General features: G+C 41.1%; 1 protein-coding gene and 1 long non-coding RNA gene across 3 annotated transcripts in view; both read right to left on the reverse strand.

The window, feature by feature from the left end:
• Positions 1-17748, reverse strand: part of LOC310678930 — a 58170-nt gene extending 40422 nt beyond the window's left edge. For both annotated transcript variants that reach the window (XR_014512052.1, XR_014512053.1), the window contains exon 1: positions 17593-17748. This is a non-coding gene — a long non-coding RNA (uncharacterized lncRNA). The remainder of the gene's footprint in view (positions 1-17592) is intronic.
• HS6ST1 (heparan sulfate 6-O-sulfotransferase 1) overlaps positions 1-24023 on the reverse strand; it is a 187074-nt gene that overhangs the window by 101478 nt on the left and 61573 nt on the right. The window lies entirely within an intron of this gene.

Here is a 24023-nt window from a genome sequence, read left to right on the forward strand (position 1 = left end):
TCCCACAAAAACACGCACAAGAAATCTTTATTTGCTGGCTGAATGGATGGCCAAGATGGCCTCTCAAAGGCCTTTTTAGTGACATAGTGTTATTAAGGTATAAAAGCTCTTTTAAAGGGAGGAAAATCCTTTTTATACAAGAGAGATTATTTCCCATTTTCTGGCTACATATCAAACATGAGAGAATGAGAAGATGCATTTCAACATTTAATAGGAACTTTTTTATATTAAAAAAAGCCTCACCAGGATAAATGGGAGAACCATTTTAGGAGGACTCTTTGACAAGTTTCTCATTAAACGTTTATAAGAAAATGCTGGAATGCAACCCCCACCTCAGGAGGAGCACTCCAGGGCTTCAACTGGCCTTGACTGGGAGTCCTGTAGTGCTGTTTCAGTTAGAGGAAGGGTTGGTGGGGGAGACAGCAGCTGGAGAGCAGAATGGCTCTGGAGAATGGAAAAGGGAAGGTCGGGTCCCTTTTTTATATATATAAATTTTTATTCATTTTTCTTTTTCATTCATTACATACATCTCAGATTCTTAACATTTATTATGTATTCCTTCCTCCCTCCCCTCGTAGGCTTCCCCCAACTTCCGCTTCTGGTTTGTTTCTCCTTTCACCCACTTTGCTACCTCCTAACAGAAAAAGTTATTAATAACATAACATCAAACCTTTTTTAATTTGTTCCTCCTGAAATATCTCTGTATAGTACAAGGTTGACCTCAAGGGACAACCCCCACCCACAACCCTAATCTCTCTTCTAGGATATTTACAATGAGCTATTAGGAGCCTGAGCAGACCATCGCCTTCTTCTCCAGCACATCCATTTCCCATGCACCCTCAACGGATGCCTCATCATTCCATACATCCTAAAAGCCCACATGCCCTTGTCAGGCCACTTGAAAGGTGGCAGTGTTTACTAGGACATTCAGTTTTAATGCTCATTATTTATCACTGATTTCTAAACAATTTAAACTATTAAAAGGTTGTTTTAACGAATGGCTATTTTATTCATTGGTTCTATGTCATGATTATGACAGAACATCATCATCATCATCATCAATAGAAGCTCTGAATGACTCGTATTGAAACAAAGCGTGGCATTAATCAAAATTATGAACAATGAACCTAATATAGGACTAGCCAATGTAATGTCCTCCAGATTTTTGGACTACAACTCCCATGATTTTTGCCAACAGCTTTGATAGGGCTTCTTTCCCCTTACATCCGAGCAGTATATACATTTTATGAAATAAAATAAAAATAAAAAATTCGCTCAACATTTGCCATTCTGGCTGGGCCTGATGGAAGCTGTAGTCCACAATATCTGGAGGACACCACACTGGATAGCCCTGACCTCACAGCAGCCCCTCAATTTCTCGGTGTTGTTTCAAGGGAAACCAGCTTGTTATGAATGAATGACAGGAAGGAATCCCGCCTCAGTAAGTGCCCATATGGAATCTCAAGATATCTACTCCCCAAGGAGAAATAAGGAGCTGAATATTTACAGGGTGCAGTTGGCAAAGTACAGAAATTTACTTTCTGCTGCTGTTCCAAGAAACCTTGAATGTTTGGCAGAATATATGTGGTAGATGAGAAGGAATACACATATTTCTGCTGAAGTGACATTATCCCAAAGGACAAAGATACATACATAATTCAGTCTTAACTGAGATTCCAAGAATGGGTAGACATCTGTATAGCTTTTACCAGATAGGTTTGCATTTCACATATATAGTGGGTAGTATCCAGCCTACAGTTTGTATCCAATGTGCATAAGAAATGATTTCTGTAAGTGCTATGGAGCATCTCCTCCCTCTACTCCCCACAGAAATATGCTCTGGGGTTTTCCCCAGACCCCCAGAGCAAATTTGGGGTGGTGCAGGACAAGGGGGCAGGTGGGGAGGAGAGTTCCACTGTGTTTGGGGAAGTGCTTCTAAACCCAAAGAGATTTAGTTGTATACAGTTCCTATTGAAATCAGTTGGACTTAAATCATGACTGGCTTGTTACAATGATTTCAACAGAACTTGTTCAATTAACTTAGTCCAGATCTCTCTCTCTCATTGAATACCTATACATTTTTCACCCACAAACACTATGTGATATTATAAAGAACTAAATCAAAACTACTGTATAGTTTGTTTTGTCACAGGTTTTGTTTAAGTGAGCAATCTGCTCTTCTCAGTGGAGCAAAGCTAATGATCTACCTACAGCAAGTGCTGTCTGGCAGCCAGAGCACATGCTTTTCCTGCCCTGAAGTCCCTTAACAATGATCAAAAGAGATCAGCTTTGTGGGCAAGAAGGAACTTGTGATTTTCAACACTCGCCTAGTTAGGAGAGCCAAAACGAATTCCAGCTTCAAAAGGAAAAAATGTATATATGCACATGTAGATTGACCTTTAATATCTCCAGAAAAGAACATAGTGGAAGAAACACAAAACATAAAGATTAAAGCACAGAGACTAATGGTACTCAAAACTGATGGAAGATAAAGTTAACCTGAAAGCAGCAGCAACATTCTTGACAAAGTGAGGTCAATGTGATGATCGGAAAGAAACTTCAGTACCAGGACACGGCTTTTCCAATTTGATTAATGGAGTGAAGGTAAAAGGAGGAGATTGAAAACCAGATGCCTAAACACCTCTTTCAAAAGGGGGGGGGGGGAGACCTTTGTAAGACAAAGAATTGCCAGCTAGTTAATGGGAAGAGAAGCCATCGCTACTATCATTTTAAACTAAAGTAGAAGCCAAAATGGAGCTGCTGAACAATGCCATCCATAAAAATGCCCTGAAAAAAGCTGAAGTCTTGTATAGCTTCAGTGTTTGAAACAATCCCTATGTGTACAAAGATCATTCATCTAGTCTAACACATATGGAATGAGTTAGGTCAACAGTCTACCATACTGTTGGTGCTATAAAAGTGATAAAGAGCAGCAGCAGCAGCTTGGGGTCCAAAATAAGACAGAGATGCCATTAAGCAATGAAACCTCCCAGCCACCCCGATATGGCATTGTAAGGCAATATCAATGGCCTGTTGTGATTGACCCACTGTTCTGTCCTCCCCAAGACAGAATCCCTCTCTCATGATTAGTGGGTTTTGACCAGCAAATGAACCCTGGGTGAGATTTGCCATAGTCTTCCAGAACAAGCTTTGCCCACCCAAGCATGAACTCCTCATCCAGATCTCCATTCATACTAGGTACATCCCAGACATTTCCCCCCTCCTCCTGAGACTTCCCTGCCTCCATTCTTTAAACACTGATTATTTTTTTCAATGGCCACAAAAAAGCAAACACAGAAACTAATGGTCCCGCATTTCCTAGTTTGTGTCAAAACCCAAGGCTATTCTATGATAAGAAAGAAGCAGACAGCAGGTGATTGAGGAAAATTGCTTTTGATGGTGGTGAAGACTTGAGAACCACCCTTTTTCTAAGAAGTTAGCAGTAGGGCTCAAAATCGGAGGGGCAAGAGCAACAGACATGCATTAAGTTGCATTTCATTAAGACACATAATACTGAGAAACAATAGAGTCCCCTGTGGCTGCTACAATGGATTTAGATTTAATGTCTTTTCCCTCCAGTGAACAATTCATCCCCCACCTTCTTACAAATGATGACTTGTGGGTCTTAACCTTACAAGCAAGGATGCATGTGACCCATTAGTTACCCTATTTAAAGGCTTTTGTATGAGCTGGAGCCATGGTTTTATATGGAGGCTCCAAATCACAGTAGCAGATGGTCTCACAAAACATACCCCCCAACCCTTTTTATTCACCTTCTGCAAGTCATCAACATTCTCTCCTTATTGCATAGATGATGGTTTATATCCGCTCGGCCCCATGTTTGCTTTGCATGTTTCCAGGATGGATAGTGTGGTGTGAAACATTAGTCCCAAACTGTGAACTGAGTCAGCAAGTGGAACCAGGATACCTGTCCTCGTTGTATATGCATCCCCCGCATATTCATATTTGCAATAAATGCTTTTTAAAAATTAAGCAAATATTAACAGAACACTCAACACACATTAGTAAGTGTCTCTGTGCACGTGTGCAATTTTGCATTATTTATAGTTTTCAAAAATTGCTACCGAAACTCCATGCTGGTGACGCAAGTTGGCAAACACCATTTCGCTTTAAAGTCACACATCTAAGGGCACCCACTACAGATGAAAAGAGACAAGTAGTAATCTGGTTCTTTAAAATATTGTGCTTGCATCTTGTTTGTGCATCTCATAAAATCTACATTTCCAAGTACATATATGAAGCACTGCATCCAACATCTGAAGTTCCCTCCATGCTATTTTCTCCTACTGGCTCCTAATTGTTCATCCTTCCCATGACACTTTGTCCCTAGCCTGCAGCAACTGGCTTGTAGAAATCAGCAACTGGGTTTTCACACTTTGGGAATCCTTAAGTCTTGACTGTAAGAAGACATGGAAAATATTTCTCGTTCCCCTGTGCTGTATTCCTCCAAGAGCTCCTTGAGCAGTAGAGGGAACACCATGTTAAAAGCAGGAGCCAATGTAGAATGAGCAGGGTTTCACCACTGTAACAGCAGTCATTTTACAGAAGTGGCTCTCAGTTTGATCTGGTGTCTAATGCAATGTAAACAGGAAACCTGCATCAGCTGGGAATGTGCAGCTGCATTATAAAATGCCTCTCCTATGCTTTTCCCCCTCATGAAGAATGATTAGAACTAACATAAACAGGATGAGAGAGGCCCCTCAAATGAAAATGTCCTGGATCCATGAAGGAGCAAGGGGCAACTGGCCTTCCTGCAGCACCGTAAACCTGGCTGGTGCCATAATTACTACAGAGATGGGAGGTAGAGGCAAAAGACAATAGGAAATTCTGCCAGAGCAGGTGCAGTTCACTCTAAAAAGTGGAAAAGCGTTTCCATCTCCTGAATGGAGATGGAGAAAGAAACTCAAGGTATTGCTAATGAGGGGTTGGCAATCTTTCTGGGCCCTTGGTAATATTTGCAAACCAGTGGAAAAAGTCAGGGGCTACACACACACTGCAACTTAGGCCCCACTGCACCATACATTTAAAGCAGTATCATAGAATAATAGAATCACAAGAGCTGGAAGGGACCCTGAGGATCATCTAGTCCAACTCCCTGCAATGCAGGAATAGGCAGCTATCATATACGAGGATCAAACCGACAACCTTGGCATTATCAGCACCACACTCTAACCAACTGAGCTATCCTTGCAATCATATCACTTCAAACAGGCATTGCTTCCCCCAAAGAATCTGGGAACTATGGTTTGTTAGGAGTGTTTAGAATTGTAAGGAGACCCCTGTTGCACTCACAGATCTACAATTCCCAGAATGGTTTAGCAGTCAATCCATCTTTCCAAGGAACTCTACAAATTATAGCTCTAAGAGGGGAACAGTGGTCTCCTAACAATTCTCAGCACCCTTAACAAACTACACTGTCCCAGATTCTTTGGAGGAAGCCATGCCTGTTTTAAGTGATATGAAATGATGGCAACATCTGTGCTACTGACTCTCAAACTTTGGGATTGCTTAAATATATACAACAACATTGCTTTTGAATTATGGTGCTGGAGGAAACTCTTGAGAGTCCCATGGATCAGGTGATGTGGATATATTGCATGCAAGGTATGGCCAATAGAAAGGCTAGCTGAATACAGAAATCCACCAGCAAGCAGAAGCTGATAACAATAGCTGCAAAATGACTTATTTGTCTATGGAGATGTACAGCTTTCTCTTATTTCTCAGGAGCACAGAATGATGATAGGCTGGAATGCATCAAGCAGCATGAATATTTCACGTCAGATTGTTAGCTACTATTTGATCACACTATCTCCAGTGGAACACAGCCTCTATCAAGATGCTAGCATTTCCAAGTCTTCCGCTTCACCAGGGATATTTTGAAAAAGAGGAGAACCCCTTTCTTGACTGTGCCTTCTGTGAGACACTTAAGACAACAAACCAAAAGAGCAGGTTCACACAATGCTCTTAAAATGTTACAGGAACCTTTGAACAGATTCCCACAACATGTTTATACTACGATGTGGGTGTTTTCACTAGCATCAGATAAGCAGAAGGCCTTCCGTTTAAAAGGACAACACTCAATCACTTCAATATAAATTCAGCCTGCATGGTGACCCTGTGAGAGACTTGTGCACCATAGAGTGAGACACGTAGTGTGGAATGTTGTTGGAGCAGCTTCCTGCTTTGCATTGGCTGTTTTCCAGATTATGTGTTCTTATAGCTCACCTTTTCAGTATCATTGGTGCTGAAATTCAGGCTCTTGCCATACTGACACCCCAGCATCATACCTGAGTGAATGGACACATTAAATTCTATTGATCGATGTTTCATCTGTATGCTGTAGTTGCTTTGTCTGCCACTTTTTAATCTGTTTATTTTTTAAAAAATACATTTTGCATGTTATTGCTATTTTTACATTGTTATCAACAAACCTGGAATGTAGTTTGAATAAGGGTGGTGTCTGTCTATCTATCTATCTATCTATCTATCTATCTATCTATCATCTGTATCTATTTACTTTTAAAAACCAAGCAATATTTGTTTACATACATAATAAAAGCTACCTGTAGAGATGTGTTTAGCTTTGTGCTAATAGGATATTTTTAATATGCAATCCTGTGCTGCACTTCCAAGTGTACTTAAATGGAGCTAAAGAAGCATCTTAAAAGGGTAAACTTTGCCTGCTGATGGTAAGAGTTCTCCCAATACAATAGCAAGGAGAGATGCATGCCAAATTTGTGTTGCTAATGATATGGAAGACTGAAATCATTGCAAAGGGAACATTCAAACTTCGTTGTTCCCAGAAGAAATGTTACACCTATAAAAGCTTCCCACTGCAGGCCAGAAGCCTGGTGCTGGCCAAGGTGCTAAAAGAGAGATTTTGTTCTCCAGACTTTTCCTCCTCTGGCTGCTGCCTATGTCAGAAATATAACTGTTAGAGACATTAACACAAGAGAATAGGACTAGGAAGCTTACAGCAATGATATAAGGAAGGCCTAGAGCTGCAGGTTTGGGATATCTTTGCCATCTGTTTTGCTGGCAGGCTGGAATTTCCCAGGAGTGAATTCCGAGCTAATTTATCCTGTTTTGGTACACAAAGAAAGCAATTCTTTGTGTAGAGGATATCTCACATGGGAATATTCCTACTTGTTTTTCTCTTGAAACTCCAGCAGGAATCATCTGGATAATTACCTAACTTCGACGACTGAAGAAAATTCTGGCATTCCTGTCAGCTGACTAGAAAGACCAGCAATTGCACAGATCATCATACAGCCCTCGACAATGAGGCTTCAAAACAAAGCAGTATATTCTGGCAGATGAATTCTATTCTTTGCTTGAGTTGAAAGGCATTTTGAGCCCCAGCTTGTAGCAGTTATCAGGACTGATTACGGTACTTGGAGGCACAGCCAAAATGGCACTATGAAGGCAGGAACCAGGTTGAACAGCCACAAGAGCTGTACGCAATGAGTTGAGATGAGGCAGGGGAAGAGTATGAATAAAGGGGAGGCAGTAAGAGTAAGAGGTTTAGCAACCACTTGGGTTATGCAGAGACAAAGCTTGCTACAGAACTGCCCCTGCAGTTATATTTCTAAGAGTAGCCCCAGTGCTCTGTGTATGGATGGACATGGGCCAGAACAAGTCGTTGTCCAATGCAGACATGTACCCAAATTTTACAAATGCTCTGTGCTGCTGTTTTATCAGCACTGTCTTGTCCATCCCTGTGTGCTCTTTATGAAAGAACTCCAAACGAGAAAGAACCTAGGGAGTAAACATGTGCAAATGTACCCAACTTTCTAAGCTGGAATTGAAAATATTCAATGAGATTGGAGTACATGCTAAGAGCACATGGACATAAGATGATTTAGAGATTCAGGAAAGAATTCAAAGATGCCAAGCCAGATGCCAAGAGAGTGCCTCCATCCTAACTTCTGGGATCATGTATGCGCTTAGTATGCAAATACCTCAGACAGGATTAAATAGGTTATATGCTGGGATAGCTCAGCTGGTAGAGCATGAGACTCTTAATCTGAGGGTTGTTGGTTTGAGCCCCACATTGGACAAAAGATTCCTACAGTGCAGAGGGCTGGACTAGATGACCCTTGTGGTCCCTTCCAACTCAACAATTCTATGATTCTATGAACAATTTGCTATCTTAAAAAAAAAAAAAAAGTGGACTGACAATCTCAAAGAACATACAAATAGGCTGCAAGAAGACAAGCACACTATTTTTCTGCATTAGAGCATCTTCATCTCCCACTCCTTCATTATACATATACTGCAGTATTTTGTGCTGTTGTGAAACATTTCGTTTTTATCTAGTTTCAAAACCATAGTATGATTTATTGGTTGACATATACGGTTGTGTGCTGCTTTGTGTATGTTTCTCTTTCAAAAGTGGTCTATGATTTGAAACAAAAATCATCCATCCGTCAATCAGTCACTGTAGCATAGTAAAACAGTGGCCAGGGAAGTCAAAGTTCAAGACCATACATTAAAACAACAACAACAACAACACCCTAACAGAGTAGCCCCATCGCTACAGTTGCATGGAGGAAGAATGAGCTAGGGCGTTCATGGTGATGCCTGACCCTCCATGATTTTTCTTCAAAACAAATAAACCAAAATGGAGAGGGGAGAGGAGAAGCAACAGATGAGCAGTGCCTCCTAGGGATTTGGCAATAGCGTGTGTGTGTCATGGCTCACAATTATTTCCTCTTCATGGACATTGGTTTTTTTAACCATTTGAACCTGACATATACCCTTAATTACACACACCACAATTATCTGTTAAAGGAAGAAAGGTAGTCAATACACATCTTGTACCTGTGTCTCAGAATTCTGGAAAAAAATGCTTTGGGACTATTAGGTGTAGATGTATGGTTTATTAATGAGGTAATCAGGGTCTTTCCTTAGCCAGGAATAAATGCTTACCAATCTGGCCTTTGCAGTTCAAGGGACCTGACTCTTCCACCTGGGAAATCAGGAGATTTTTCATGAAAAAGACAAACTCTGTGTGTGTGGGGGATCATTTGTGTAGCAACAGGTAGGACTTCATATTCAAAATAAATTAGATACATATTTTCTGTACACATTCAATACGGAGTTTCTTTAGCCAAGATAACAATTGGAATAATCATGTAAATCACTGGATTGTGAGACTAACCTATCACCGACAATGTACAACACAAGGGAAGAAAAGAAGGGAAGGCTTTGAACAGCATGCAAAGACTTACCTAAATGCATCAATTGAATGGTAGGTCGGGAAGGATGACATCAGAGTTCCATTATAAAAGAGAGAGAGAAAGAGAGAAGAGGCGAATTAATAATTACAATCACCCTGATGACAGATGCTATATTTAGAAACAACAAAATCCAGTGGAAGTTTGGAGGGGCAACAAAAGAGACGGCTGTTGCAAATCTTTATAAAAGTAGACAAGCATATGATATAACTCAGCTTTATGTGGGGACTTTAGCATATTACAACCAGTTCTGCACAGAGCTATGATTGCTGAAATTGCTGCTTTGATTTACAATGAACAAATTTAATGGATTCACCAAGCACTGGTTCAGACTATGTTAGCAAGAATGACCAGGCACACAGGCCAGGCACACAAGTAAGACACTCAGCTGAAAACCCAACACCAAAGTCTAATGTGGAATGTATTTACACACTTGACTCCGTCTCAAAAGTCTCAGGACAGGAAACAGGAAATTGAAATAATTATTTATAAACTATATGAAGCATGGATCTCTTAATTACATAACTGGGCATGAGAAATACTTACTTCTTCAAATCATATTTCTAATCTGTGCTACCCTGAAGAACTAAGTTTCTGGACCATATGCTAGGAAGGATCTGTCTGGTGAAAAAACTGGACCTTGTTACATTTAGGCACACTTGGAATTTCCCCATGCAATGCTTACCTGTACTCCCCAGAGACACACTTCATGGAAAACAAAACATATGGCCTAGTTCCATGGATATGTCTGCAATTACTCAAAGGCATACTCATGAGAGCTGAAAAGTATGTACTCCATGATAGCATCTAATTGCCATCAGAAGCCGCAACTGCATCCTTCAATTTAGTACAGTTATGCAAAAAAAAATATATGTCTTTGGAGAAAATGGATGTGCATGGCATAGAGAAGATTTTGAGTGACTCTTAAGTTACTTTAGTGAGGAATCATAAGGTCAATTTTTAAAAGGTGCACTCCTGTAATTTATAGTATAAAACCTATCAGACATGGTAGCTTGGGCTTGCTTTGAATCAGCTTGTGACATGGAATAAGACTGAGTGTATGTGGGGGAGAGGAGGGCTCATTTAATTTCACTGCGCACAGGTGGTGTAGTGACAATAAAGGTTTTTATTTATTTATTATTATTATTACATTATTATTATTATTATTATTATTATTATTATTATTATTATTATTATATCATCCATGCAGAAATTTCTCTATGTGGCAGTAGAGAGCTGAACTGGTGATTTTGCCTCAAGGTCTAAAAAGCTTTCATGGGGTATTTACACTTAAAATACCCCTAAACCCAGCAATATCTAGTGAAAATATTAAAAACTGGGTGTGTAGCTGGGTTACAAGGAGATGCTTTTTATGACAAGATCTTTTTGGGGCAGAGATCCATATATGCAGCCAGACAGTTCCATTGGCTACCCTGAAACCTTGGGATAGGGAGGGAACATAAGAGATGGCTTGGATAACTTCCAGACTGGATTACTGCTATGAGCTCTAAGTGGGGCCGCTCTTAAAGACTACAGAGAAACCTGACCAAACTGAAGTAGTCAGATTTCTGGCTGAGTTTACATTTAGAATTTCCATAACACCTGTTTAAAATAGCTTCACTGGTTGCCAGATTGTTTATAGGCCAAATTGAAGGTGCTGACATTAGTGCTTAAAGCCCTAAATGTCTCAATTCCCAAACATGTGAAAAACTGCCTCATTCCCTACAGATCCTCAAGACTGGCAGAGGGGGGCTTTTGACTGCTTTTGGGAGGTTTGTGGATGGGAGGGCAGCCTGGGAGAATTTTTTTTATGGAGCGACTGCATTTGGAAAACTGTTCACAGTTCTAGTCGCCTCTCCCCAAAAACAGTATTGTAGAGTTGGAAAAGGTTCAGAAAATGATCAAGGGGGTGCAGCAACCCCTCTATGAGGCTAGACTGCAGCGTTTGGGACTTTTTAGTTTAGAGAACAGGTGAGTAAGAGATGACAGAAGTTTATAAAATTAAGCATGGAATGGAAAAAGTGGATAGAGAAAAGTTTCTCTCTCTCTCCGCTAACACTAGAACTTGTGGCCTTTCAAAGGAAGCTGAATGTTGGAAGCTTCAGAATAGATAAAAGAAAGTACTTCTTTATGCAACACAGTTGAACTGTGGAACTCATTCCCACAGGAGGCAGTGGTGGCCACCATCTTGGATGGCTTTAAAAGACAAATTCATGGAGAACAAAGTTATCAATGGTTGCTAATCACATGATGCCCATATTCCTATGTCAGTCTGCCTCTGAATACCAGCTGCTGGGAATCACAGGAAGGCAAAGTGCTGTTGTGCTTATGTTCAAGCTTGCATGCTTCCCACAGGCATTTGGCTGACCACTGAGAGAACAGGATGCTGAACTAGATGGTGTGATCCAGCAGATTCATCCTAGGCTCTTATGAGAGAGCCATTGGTGGCAGCCTTGAGCTGTGGAATTCCCTTCGTTGTATCGTTTTCATGTTATGCTGAAGAAACTCCTCTTTACCTTGGACTTTGACACTGATAGGACCCACCCTATTCCTTGGATAGCAAATGGCGTTTGCTGATTTTAATAACGTGTTTGCATATTGTTGTAACCCACCCTGGGACCATATGGCGAAGAGTCATCATCACCACCATTATCACAAAATAAATAAATCTCAGTGCAGGAAGTACAGACCCACAAAACTTGTTCTTGTTCTTTGGTTTTTTGCTTACTTTTGATCAGTCAGTGAAGACAGATTAATATAACTCTCACAGTTCTGCTATTAAGCTGATTATTCCCCGTAGGAGCCATGTAGCCACAGAAAACTTAATTGGCACATGGCTGATGGTGTGTAGAATTAAAAGGAGGCAACGGATGCCAGAAGTACAGCCAAATCAGCAGCAAGAATAGAGCCCTGTGACAGGGTGGGGGGAAGGGATGCTTTGACTCTGATGGTGTTTAACTAAAGGTGGCAAAAGCTAACATAAGGAAGTGTCCACCTCAGTTGAAGAGAAGAAATTGGAAATACCTATGAGGGCAAAGTGAATAAAGAGATAGCTTGAGAACTGAATGCTCTATTCTGTAAAAAAAAAATGCAGTTAGGCATTTTGTGGAGAAGTATATAGCCGTGGCTGGATTTCTGAGAAACCAAATGTGGCACTTTCCCCACAGCACCAGCTCTGAAGGAGGCCAATCAGGAGATTATTTCCATATCAAAGCAACGCATGAACCCTCGGCACCCTGGACAAGAAAAACTAATTCTTTGTACATGTGCTGACCAGGAAACTGCCTGCATGATCCATCTATCCCTTAAATAAATATAAAAAACTGACTATTGCGACAAAGATGACAACTGCCTGTCATGAGGCTGCTTAGTGTCATTCTATAGAGCTCAGTGAAACAACGGCAGCAAATATACTGGTCCCTAGCAGCCCTTCTAAATATGCCAGCAAACAATTAGTCTCAGCCAGCAATGGCAATGCAGACAACAGACTTAAAAGGTCAGTTAGGCGTCTCAAGGTTGCAGCAGACCTTTGACCTTCAGCTGCCAGTCTCAACAAGCCCTTAGTCCCTCCCTCCCATGCAGCTCAACACTTCCCCTTCTCTTCCTTTCATTCTCTCTTTTTTCAGGCAAAGGAATTTCTCAAGAGTGCTTCCACATTATTCAAAGCAAGCACAAATGTGTAACCTAATCAAGACACTGAGCCCTAACAAAGGAGAGCCACACTCAGCTAACCTGTTCTTGAATGGGGTGCAGGCCTCCTGCCCCAGCATTCCCAAGGGATGCCAGAATCTGTTTTAATCTACATTGGAGAAACACGGCACTCGCTAAAAGCACTTCTTCTTTCCCAGATCCCAGCAGCAGGAGCAATTTATTTCTGCACACAGCCCAGGGGTGCAAGATCCAGCACCACTTGCACAGAGGGAGGGAAGTGTCAAAAAGAAGTCGCTCAATAGGATGCCAAAGGGATTGGAGTGGCCAGACAGGGGGAGGAGATCTATCGTATAAAAAGAAGAAAAGGAAAGAGAAGGAAGAGACTTGGTTCAGTAATAGGGACCAATTTTCCACCCTTTTGTTTAAAGAGGACAGCTCAAAAGCGACAATATAATTATGCAGCCCAGGAAGTGGGATATTTTCTGCTTACTGACATCCCAGAGGAAGTGGCGGAGATCTGTAAAAGCCTGCAGAATATGGAAGCTTTCCCACCCATTAAAAGGAGGGGGGAAGTTTTGCATTTCTGAACTTTATTTATTTTTGCTGTAAAACGCAGAGCACAAAAGCCCTGTGGGTATCTGGGCAGCCAAAGATTGCTGCTAAGGACAGGGAAGGCAAAGGAAAGAAGAAGAAGAAAAAGGGGGGGGGGGTGAAGAATGGTCCACAAAGGCAACACTTTTCCATAACAAGGACAAGGCTGCTGTGTTTTAGAAGTATTAGTTCTGGCTTCAGTCACAAGCATAAAGGAATTTGGCAAGCCCCATCCAGCTCCCTCATTGCTTCAAAACCACAGACCGTTCTGGCACAATTAGCTGGCCCAGCTTAGGAGGAGGCTGCCAGCTAGGATGGAGGTGTTTCATCAGAGCATTTTCTGCTGTCTGACCCTACTGTGTTGGAATCCAGCAATAACTAGCCATCTTTGATTTTTTTAAAAAAAAAAACATTGTTTGAAGTTACTTCATTGCCAAGATTCCTCCACACCCACACCCCTTCTTCTCTGCATTGCCCGCCATATGGGCCCGCGAGAGGCAATGCTGCAAGAGCAAGTATTTTCATCTCTGTGTCTCCGTTTTCAGATGCTCAATTTCCTGACTAATTCCTACCCCCTGCCCCCAATATTTGTTCTCACTTTAGAAGCAGGGAGGCGGCAGCCCACAGCTAGGGCAGTCTCTCCCAGACAGGGGATTTTGTACTGAGCCATATTCTCTCCTAGCTCTAAGCGCCAGGCTTCTTCATCTGCTACAATTCATACACAAAGACAAATGCATCTCTGTGGACACAGATGCCAGTTTTCAGTTTATCCAATCATGGCCCCACCAATTAGATTTCCTGCAATATGGGAATATTTAGCTTTTTGTATCAGTCAGGCAAACAATAACGTCTATTTTTTTTCCAGGCGGAGAATTGTACACAACTCGTGTTTTGTGACATGGAAACAGGCGCCATCTTCTGCGTTGTGTGTGAAAGTGGAGGAGGATGGAGATAAAAATCCAACCAGCAGGCTGGACACACTTTTCACACTGGGAAGCTCCAGATAGCAAAACCATATCTGGCTGAGGCCTGGTTCTACAGAGTAATTTGCTTAATGGATAATCCAGCCTTGATCTTATCCTGCTTCTATGAATGATAGGAAATATACACTGTGATTACTCCACTGGGTTGAAATAATAATACATGCTCTTTCTGAAGGAAATGTGAAGGCCAAGTTTAAAAACCTTACAAAACAGCTAAACATATCCACTACACATCCTTCTAAAAGGTAAAACATTCAGTGTACAATGCTCAAGACTGGGACTTGCTGTGTAGTCTTGGACCGGCCACTCTTGGGTTAGCCAAACCCCACACTTCCCCCAAGCCCCATCTCTCATCCCTCCCATCCCGTTTCTGATTTAGTTCTAGATTTTTTGGGAAGTTGTTTGTTGTTCAACATTGCCTTATGGAAGGTGAGATAAATACATGTACCTGCTACTTAGACACAAAAAATATTTGATGCTGGTGCCTAGGAATTTGAATTATTTGTTCTGTCTGGATGATTATTAATACTTACTGACAGAACCAACATGTCTACAAATGCCAAGGCACACATTTGAGCTAGTTGCAAAAATTAGTTGGGTAAAAGGTCAAAAGCGACAGATGAATGAAACAAGGCAGACACAGTAACACTGGATGGAGTCTCAAGGGAACACACTGGATCTCTTGTTCAAGTTGTGCTAGCTACCCAACTTAGGCTTATTTCTGCATCTTCAATTAACTTCTTCGTCTCTGACTACTATGAAATCATCTACTGTTTAACTTCTTAAGAGGCAGGTATAGGAATTTAAATCTGCCTTCTTGCATTTTCTGGCCTGGAAGCCCTTCCCACAAATCCAATAGGTATGAGGTCTGATTGTTGTTATTCTGTGGTGAGAGGAAAACATCTTGCATAGGCCTGAATGTTTCCTTGCTGCTACTTCAGACTTCACTATGCAATGAAAACCAGCTCTAAGAGTAAGTCCTGGTTCAAAGTAGACCCCCCAAAATGAGTTAGACAGAAGTCAAAGAATATAAAGAAGGGACCCAAACCGGTGTAGAGGATTGGAAAGAACGCGAAAAGTAGAAAAGTATAAATATGAAAGTAAATTCTTTCTAGACATTACATGTATAGATTACTTAAATAACGGTTTGTGTTCCTGAAAGGAAATTATGTATTGTGAATTTGTTGTTGTTTGTTTTTTCTTTTTCCTCTTTCCTTCCTTTTTTTCTTGTTTTTTTGTAATCTTTTTCTTTTCATTTTCCTCTTCTTTTTGGGTTTATTATTTATATTTGATTGTATTTGATTGTTAAATTAACAAAGCTTAATTTAAAAACAAAACAAAGTAGACCCCCAAAACATGCATGCCAAGGACAGTTTGTAACTGGGAGTCGTAAGAATGCCTTTGCAATGCAGAACGCTGTGAGAAAATATACAGCAAAAAAATAAAGAAGATTCAGGCAAAAACTTAACAGAAAAACCAATTATAATGTTAAAATGCAGCACTGAAATCTTGGTGTCTGGGTGCCTCATTCTGTCTGCTATTCCTTTTTTTGAAAAAAGAAAGAAAACAACATCAGTAATGATCACGGCCTAAAGCAGGGATAGGGAAGTTGTGACCAGATGTTGTTGGAGTACAACTCCCATTATCCTTGACTACTAGTCATGCTGGCTTGGGTTGATGGGAGTTGGAGTCCAAAAGCCTAAGGAGGGCCACAGGTTCTTCATCCCTGGAAAGCTTGGAACCACAGAGAAGTCACTATTCATTGACACTAGGATGCGAAGCTGTGCATTTAGGAGATGGTGGTGAAGGGAAAAAGTCATAACAGGAGTCTGGCTTGTTTCTATTCTGGTAGCGCAAGAAAGTGGGAATTTAGGAGTATCTGACTTGCAACCAATTCAGCAAACAAACAGGGAAAATAAAAGAGCACAGGGAAGGCAAGCAAGTTAAGGAGAGAATAAGAAGTGGCTGCAAAAAGTCAGCAAGCAGCCACAGAAAGCAACTGTATTCCCTTTAGCCAGCAGGTGTTGCTCTGGCAATAGGAAGAGACCAGAGAGCAGCAAAGGCTATAAAGAAACAAATGAGCTGCTTAAAAATAATAAAAATAGGAAAATAACATGTCCAGGCAATACAAGGGCCAAATGAAACCCACAGCCAATGCTTTGGAATTCCTCCCCAACTAGCTCAATGGTCCAGCTGTCAAAGGGAATCACAAGGTCACACGTTCTACACACATCCACGCACGTTCTAGCCTGTTCCCTTCAACTACTTGGAACTGTTATAATAGCCGCTCAATACAAAACCCAACTAAAACATGGCAAGTCACGAAGGCTTCCCCCCGTCCCTGGCCTCCATTTCAGCGCTCATTTGCCTATTGCTTGGCACAGCAAACACTTTTTGTTAGCATGAAGAGGAACAGTAGCAAGGCCTTTATACTCTTGGAATATTGAGGGAGATGGAAAAGCCCCAAGACCTTGAAAATAATAAAAGAGAGTATGCATCAATACAGAAAAAGAGCACACAACAAAAACAAGGAAATTCAAGCACAAGAAACATGCTAACATGCTGGATGAGGCTAGGTAGCCCACTTGAATCTGGTGTGTGAGGGTGGTTGTCTTTTGGGTGGGGGGCATGAATATTCCTCCCAATTAGGTAATAACAACTTTTCTCAGTTCCTTACAGAAAACGCAGGGCAGGGCCTACTGCAAGTGAGGCTTTGTTGGTGGTGCTGCCCCTGAGGACTGCCTGCTGGGTGTTAACCCATGACAAGGCCTTCTCAGTGGCAGTTCATGCATGTTCCTGCATCTGTCTCCCTCATTACTGACTTTAAGGAGGAACTTAAAAGCATTTCTGTTTTCACCTAGGCAGTTGATGACTGAAAGATACTGTTCCTGGCAACCCTGAAATCACTAGCTGAGAGAATGTTTTTAACTGTTTTTAGAATCTTCCTACAATGTTTTTATATTGGTGTGTTTGCCATTCTGGGCTCCTTCAGGAGGGAGGGCAGGATATAAAATGAATGACTAAATAAATAAATGGAATAAATAAACACTGAGCCACTGACAGTTTTCTATTACCCAAGCCATCTGATACATGATCAAGCACGTCACCTTAATTTCCTGTTAGGGAGGAACAGTTAATGTCTCCCAACTGCTGCAGCACAGTAACTATTGACAGGTACCGGTAGTTAGTTTGGTACGGGGAGACTAGACTGGTAAAAGCAAGGAGCCGATCCCAAAGTAGTAACACATCCTTATCAGAACATGGGACATTCTTCCAACTAAAAATTACTCAGGACAGTTTTTGTTGCATAATTACTTTGATTTTTCTGGTGGCTTCAGTCACTGACTACTAGATTAAATTCAGATTTAATCCATACATTCTGACAAGGCTTCAGTCATTTAAGACATCCACCACTCCAAAGTAATGGCTAAATAAATTCCTGAACAGGAGGACTAGCTGAGTTAGCCAACAGAACAATGGGGTGAATCATTATCACCATGGCCGCAAGTTAATGTAGATTCCCACCCACCCCTGTTCTTGTCTTGTCTATGGGTACCAGAGCATGAGAGATGGTGAGTGAACCAGGAGTCAGCATAAATTTCCCTCAGAAATGACAGACAGCAGATAAAGAGAGGAAACAGAGGAAATGGGTCTGTTTTCTGCAGCTGGTTTAACTCAGTGACAAAGCGAGGTATTAAGGGTGATCCTCATTTGCAATCAAACCAAATTGCTTTTTTTTAAAGTCAACAGGAATTGCTAGACATTACTGGAGAAGAGAAGGTGGCGGAGAAGAGAAGATGCAAGAGTGTATGCTTTTGACAGCAGCCTCACATGCACCATGACAACTACTTCTGGTTGAGGTTTCCATATTACTCACCAATGAGAAAAGAAGTCAACAGCTACAACTATATATGAGAATCCAGGAGCACCTTTTGGCCTAGAGATACCTCCAAGGCATGTAACAAAACATGCCAGTAACAAAAAGTAAATGTCCCATAAGAAGCAATGCTTCCTTCCCTCAGAACTTGGAGACGTATAAAATAGAAAAAAGACAACCAGAAGGCAAGATATCTCAATAAAAACTAAATAAACAAACTATGTAGAGGGCAGAACCCAAGGAATACACAGTCTGAGCAAGCGTATTCTGATCAACTCACTCCTGTATGCCAGCCCCTCAGCTCAGGTTTCTGTATTGTGAGCATAATATGCCCATCCCTCATGCTTCTGAACAACTGCAGACATGTAACAGACTTGTGTTGAATTCCTTGTCACTATCCTGAGGGGCATGGAAGTACAAAAAGCTAATGAAAGAGCCTGTCACTATGGGTATATATATTTTTTTATTTTCAAAACTCCAAAGAGGAAATGGAGAATGTGAAGACACTACTGCCATCCTTTCAGCTTGCTCTGAGAAATAAGATGAGATGATGCTCTTCAATTTTCTTTCAAAAGCAGCTGAGTTCAGTGAACTCTTTTAATGAGGATTAGAGGTGAGGCAGAGAGCAAATGGTCTCCTAGCTGAGGGGAACAAATGCATTCCATTTTCAATATCCCTCCCCAGCCCCCAACACCCTCTGGGCTGGGAGGCTCATGCATATTTGACATGTTTTCCGCTCAGACAGTAATTTCAGGAGCAGCTTATCTCATTCTGGTTTATATGGCTTTAAGAAATACAAATATTCTATGTTCTTTATGGAAAGCTCTGATATTAGTATAACTACAACAAGGACTCTGAGAATTCTAACACGAATCAGACTCATTTTAAATTCAATAGCATTGTTCACATGGCACCCTTAATATATTATTGGGATACAACGCCCATCATTCCTGACCGTTGGACATATTGTCTGGGGCTGATTGGAGTTGTGATCCATGTTGGCTATTCCTGGCTTACAGTGATGGTGAAAACCATGTGGCAACTGAAAATACATTTAAACTCACTCACATGCATGTCTGAAAATAATCATACAGAATATTTATACAACAATCCTGTCTAATATACAAGAAAGGGAACTGTGTGTACATTGATTTGTCTCACCTTAAGAACTGATCAAGGTGGAGAACTTCTGGTCTTCCAGTTCTCTTTATCTCTGACTACTGGGCATACTGGTTGGGGGTGATGTGAGTTGCAGACCAATTACAACTGGCTGGCAACAAGTCTCCCACCATCCTAAACTACTTCTGTGTGGTTTAAGAACTGCTGGTTGGATCAGGCTAAGATCCATATGGGCCACCATTCTGTTTCCAACAGTGGCTACTCAACTGCTTCCAGGTATATTTACAACCATAGCATGAAGGCAACATCCTTCTCCTATTTGTCCTCTGGCAGCTAGTATTCAGAGCTATATTGCCCCTAAACATGGAGGTTCCATTTAGTTGTGGCCAATAGCCAAATGTTACCATCTGCAAATTTCTGCCGAGTCCTTGCTTTCAATTTGTGGTAGATGGTGCCTAGGATTGTACAGGCTGATCAGTGTGGGATCAGAGGATAAATAGCCCTGCCTGATGGTAGAAAAGTGGATTAAAATGTTCTTAGGCCCCTAAATTCAAATATTACAACACGCTAGAGGGAAACAAGAGGCTTCTGGGACCAGGATCCAGTATTTCATGAGAATTTTCTTGGTAATGAAGGTATACAAACTACGTAGTGCAATTTTATATGTGTCCATTCAGAATAAAGCCCATGGGAATTACTGCTAGGTAAGAGTGTAAAGGATTGCAGCCTAACTTATACCTGTGATAAGCCAAAGGTTTTTTGCTGCAGGTGCAAATTTTCCTTTCAGTTAACTGTCAATAGGCCCAAACAATTATCTGTGGGGCAACTATTGAAGATCCACTGCAATGAAGGCTCCCAGACAACCCCTCCTCATTTCCTCCCTGTGACAAGTTTTATGGCAGGAGCCAGTCAAAACTTAAAATGGTACTTCCAGCTTGTCAGAAAACTACAATTACCTGTTTTGTAAAAATATAAAAATCCAGATGCTGTTGACAACACAGCTTTTAATCTGAGTGTTCCACAATACCAGTGGGTATTGAACTTGCTTATTTTAAAGCCATTTTTACCTGATGCAATCTTAAATTATTCCCATATTCAACAAAAAAGCAAATATTAAAGGTGCCCTTGCTTTCCTAAAATAAATAGCTGATCTTGTTTGTCAATATTGTATGATTACTTGTAAGAGAAGCTATGCCCTTCAGGAAATGTAACAGTAAATATAGAAGTTAAAAATTATATCGTTAATTAAGACAGCAACACTTCTAGCTGATATCTGGAAGCAAGCTTCACTGAATACAATTGAATTTACTTCCTAGTGAACTACCATAGAATTGAGCTGTAAAAGAATTATTCCATTATATAGTCATTGTTTTAAATAAGTCTCTACCTAGAACTTTGTAAGAAATATATGAACTTATACCAAAAAAGTTGCATGTTAAGGATGAATGATAATAGAATAACCCCCTAACAAGATGATTCTACAGTAGTAAACATGAAATAGTCATAAAAGTGTTTGGATAGCTGTTGCCTATTCCCTGCCTATTACAGTGGGAAGCCAAACTGCTGTAAGCTACTTCAACACACAAAGCTAGAAAGATGGCAGCATGCACTGAATCACAAGTACAGTGGTACCTCAGGTTAAGCACTTAATTCGTTCCGGAGGTCCGTACTTAACCTGAAACTGTTCTTAACCTGAAGCACCACTTTAGCTAATGGGGACTCCCACTGCTGCTGCACCGCCGGAGCACGATTTCTGTTCTCATCCTGAAGCAAACTTCTTAACCTGAGGTAATATTTCTGAGTTAGCAAAGTCTGTAACCTGAAGCATATGTAACCTGAAGCGTATGTAACCTGAGGTACCACTGTACAGGAATGTAAACACAGATATGTTCCTCCTCTCAGGCATCTGTCCCACATTACAACTACTACTACTTGTTACTGGTTCATATGGAGTAACTGAGTTAGTTTTATATTTTAGGACTCATACCCAATCTTCTTCACCAACATCACTGTGCTTTGAAGACAGAGTTGTTGATAAATCTTTTAGTTATAAACAGAGCTTATACCTGTAATTAAAATGAGCTGATAAAGCAGTCTTGGAGGATAAAGGATGCGTGGTGAATCCTAGTGGAATTTGTTCCACACAGAGATAAGAAAGATAATCAGATAAAGCACTTGAAAGTATTTTCCAGCAATAATCCAGAAGTTCTGAAGTCGTACACCTGTGGTCCTGGCTGAGCCATCAAGTGTTTAAAGTTCTGTAACATAAAAAGAGCATTCTCCCAGCAGGTTGCATTTCATCATTTCTGCAGCAAAAATAATCCCCCCCTAGCAATGTCTGACCTAATTACACACAGGTGAGTGTGCAGAAGGTACAAACCACAGGTGTCTTTGTCTCTGGAGGCCTTGCGAACAAAGCATATTCAAATGTCCAGCCACTGAGACATAATGCACCTCAGAATGCACATGGAAAAAACATTTGTTTGAAAGCTTGTCCTTGGTGTGTAGGTTTTCTATATGGAGCAAGATTCTGATCCAGTGTGGTGTAGTGGTTAAGAGCAGTAGTCTCGTAACCTGGGGAACCGGGTTCGCGTCTCCGCTCCTCCACATGCAGCTGCTGGGTGACCTTGGGCCAGTCACACTTCCTTGAAGTCTCTCAGCCCCACTCACCTCACAGAGTGTTTGTTGTGGGGGAGGAAGGGAAAGGAGAATGTTAGCCGCTTTGAGACTCCTTAAAGGGAGTGAAAGGCGGGATATCAAATCCAAACTCTTCTTCTTCTTCATAGGAATGCTTTCAAACAAATAGTATTCTACAGAAGTTTTGAGGTGGATTAATTGTGCAATAAGACTACGGCACTTGAATGTTTGAATGGGCTCCTAGTGGGCTTCTGTAAATTTCAGTTTAATTTACAAATGGGCTTCTATAAATTCCAGTTTAAGAGAGGACATCATAACCAGAATGAATGACATCCTTTTACAAACAAAATAAGCATTTCACTATACATGTACTATGAGAATGAAAGTCAAACCTCGCTTTAACTGTAGCTTCCAATTCCTAAAATAATACAAAGAATGCAGGAAGCTATCTTATAGAGTCAAACCACCAGTCCATCCACTCCAATATTGTCTACAGAGACTGGCAGCACCCATTTAGGCTCTTAAACAGGGTCTCCCCACTCCAGTATAATCTAGAGATGTCAGGGATTGAACCTGGGTCATTGTGAATCCAAAGCATATGCTCTGTCACTGAGCTATGACCCTTTCCGATCATAGACATAGACCCCTTCAATGAAAACAAGGGGGTGGGAATAATATGCAAACTTGTCACCCGTAAGTTATTGGCCACTCATGACAGGCAACAACTCTTCAAGGCTTGCTACCTGAGTTGAAGGGTTGAACATGGGACCATTGTTATGCAAACCATGTGTGCTACCACTGAGGTATCACCCTTCCCAGGACCAAGGCACTATAAATAAGACACAACATTCACATGCAGCTGGCAGAAGTTTTATTTGATCCTCTTGCTCAGCTATTATAAGCTAATGAAGAGTTAAGATACTTTTAACAGAAGGATCCTGCAACACTTGACAAAGGCTCGCAGCAGGCCTGAGCCCAAAAAGGGTTTCTGGGCGCCAAAACTGGTTCAAAAAATGGGTGTATGTGCAAATTCAGAGAACTGCTTTGAGAGCTCTTACTCCCTCTGCCCCCACACCTCTCACTGTGGTCAGGCTATTCCTATCCATCTGGTATGTCACCACATACCCTCCAAAATTCAACAAAGTTGTTTCTCCTTTCATCACTTGGAATGGGGGTATGGATGAAGGGGGACTGCATGCAGCAGGGATGGGGATCCTTCTAAAAAAATTTAAACTCCAATTCACATCAACCTCAGAAAGACAAATAAATGGTCAAAGATGACTGGAACTGTAGTCCAACAACATCTGGAGGGCCACAGCTTTACATCCCTACACGAAAGCACTGGTTCATAGATAGCTTAGAAAATATAGGTGCAGAAGGTTTGGATACTTTGACCCAGAAAACAAAGGCTTCAATTGGAACTAATGGAGGGTGGGTGGGTATAGAGAACATTTAGATAAAACAGTCAATTGCTTTAATTTTCTCCTCCCACTTCTTCCCCCAAATGTTGTCTCCCAAGGTTTTAACTTAAAGAAAAGAACATTTGGAACAGTTTCAAGGCAAATCCTCCATGCATCAAGTTCTATGGAGGGCTAAAATGTGTTAGGAAAACAATTCAAAGACAAAAGCTACATCTCCTTAAAGAGCTTCTCAGATTTGCCCAAAACCTGACAGACAGTCATACCCTGGTGGCATGTCAAGTTTCAGGTCATTGGTTTTGAGGCTGAAGCTGGTTAATTATTTAATGGGGAAGTGCTGTTCAACATGAAAACTGCAACCACTGTGGATTTTTCTTATTCTAAATGCACCTGTGTTGTATTTTGCTTGCTGACAAGCCTGTTCCTTTCATTTAGGCCAAGTTTTAGAGGAACACACTGAAACGCTTACTGGCCAAAGGCAAGCCCA

The sequence above is a fragment of the Podarcis tiliguerta genome (genome assembly GCF_965153285.1).
Source record: "Podarcis tiliguerta genome assembly, chromosome: 5".
NCBI classification, from domain to species: domain Eukaryota; kingdom Metazoa; phylum Chordata; class Lepidosauria; order Squamata; family Lacertidae; genus Podarcis; species Podarcis tiliguerta.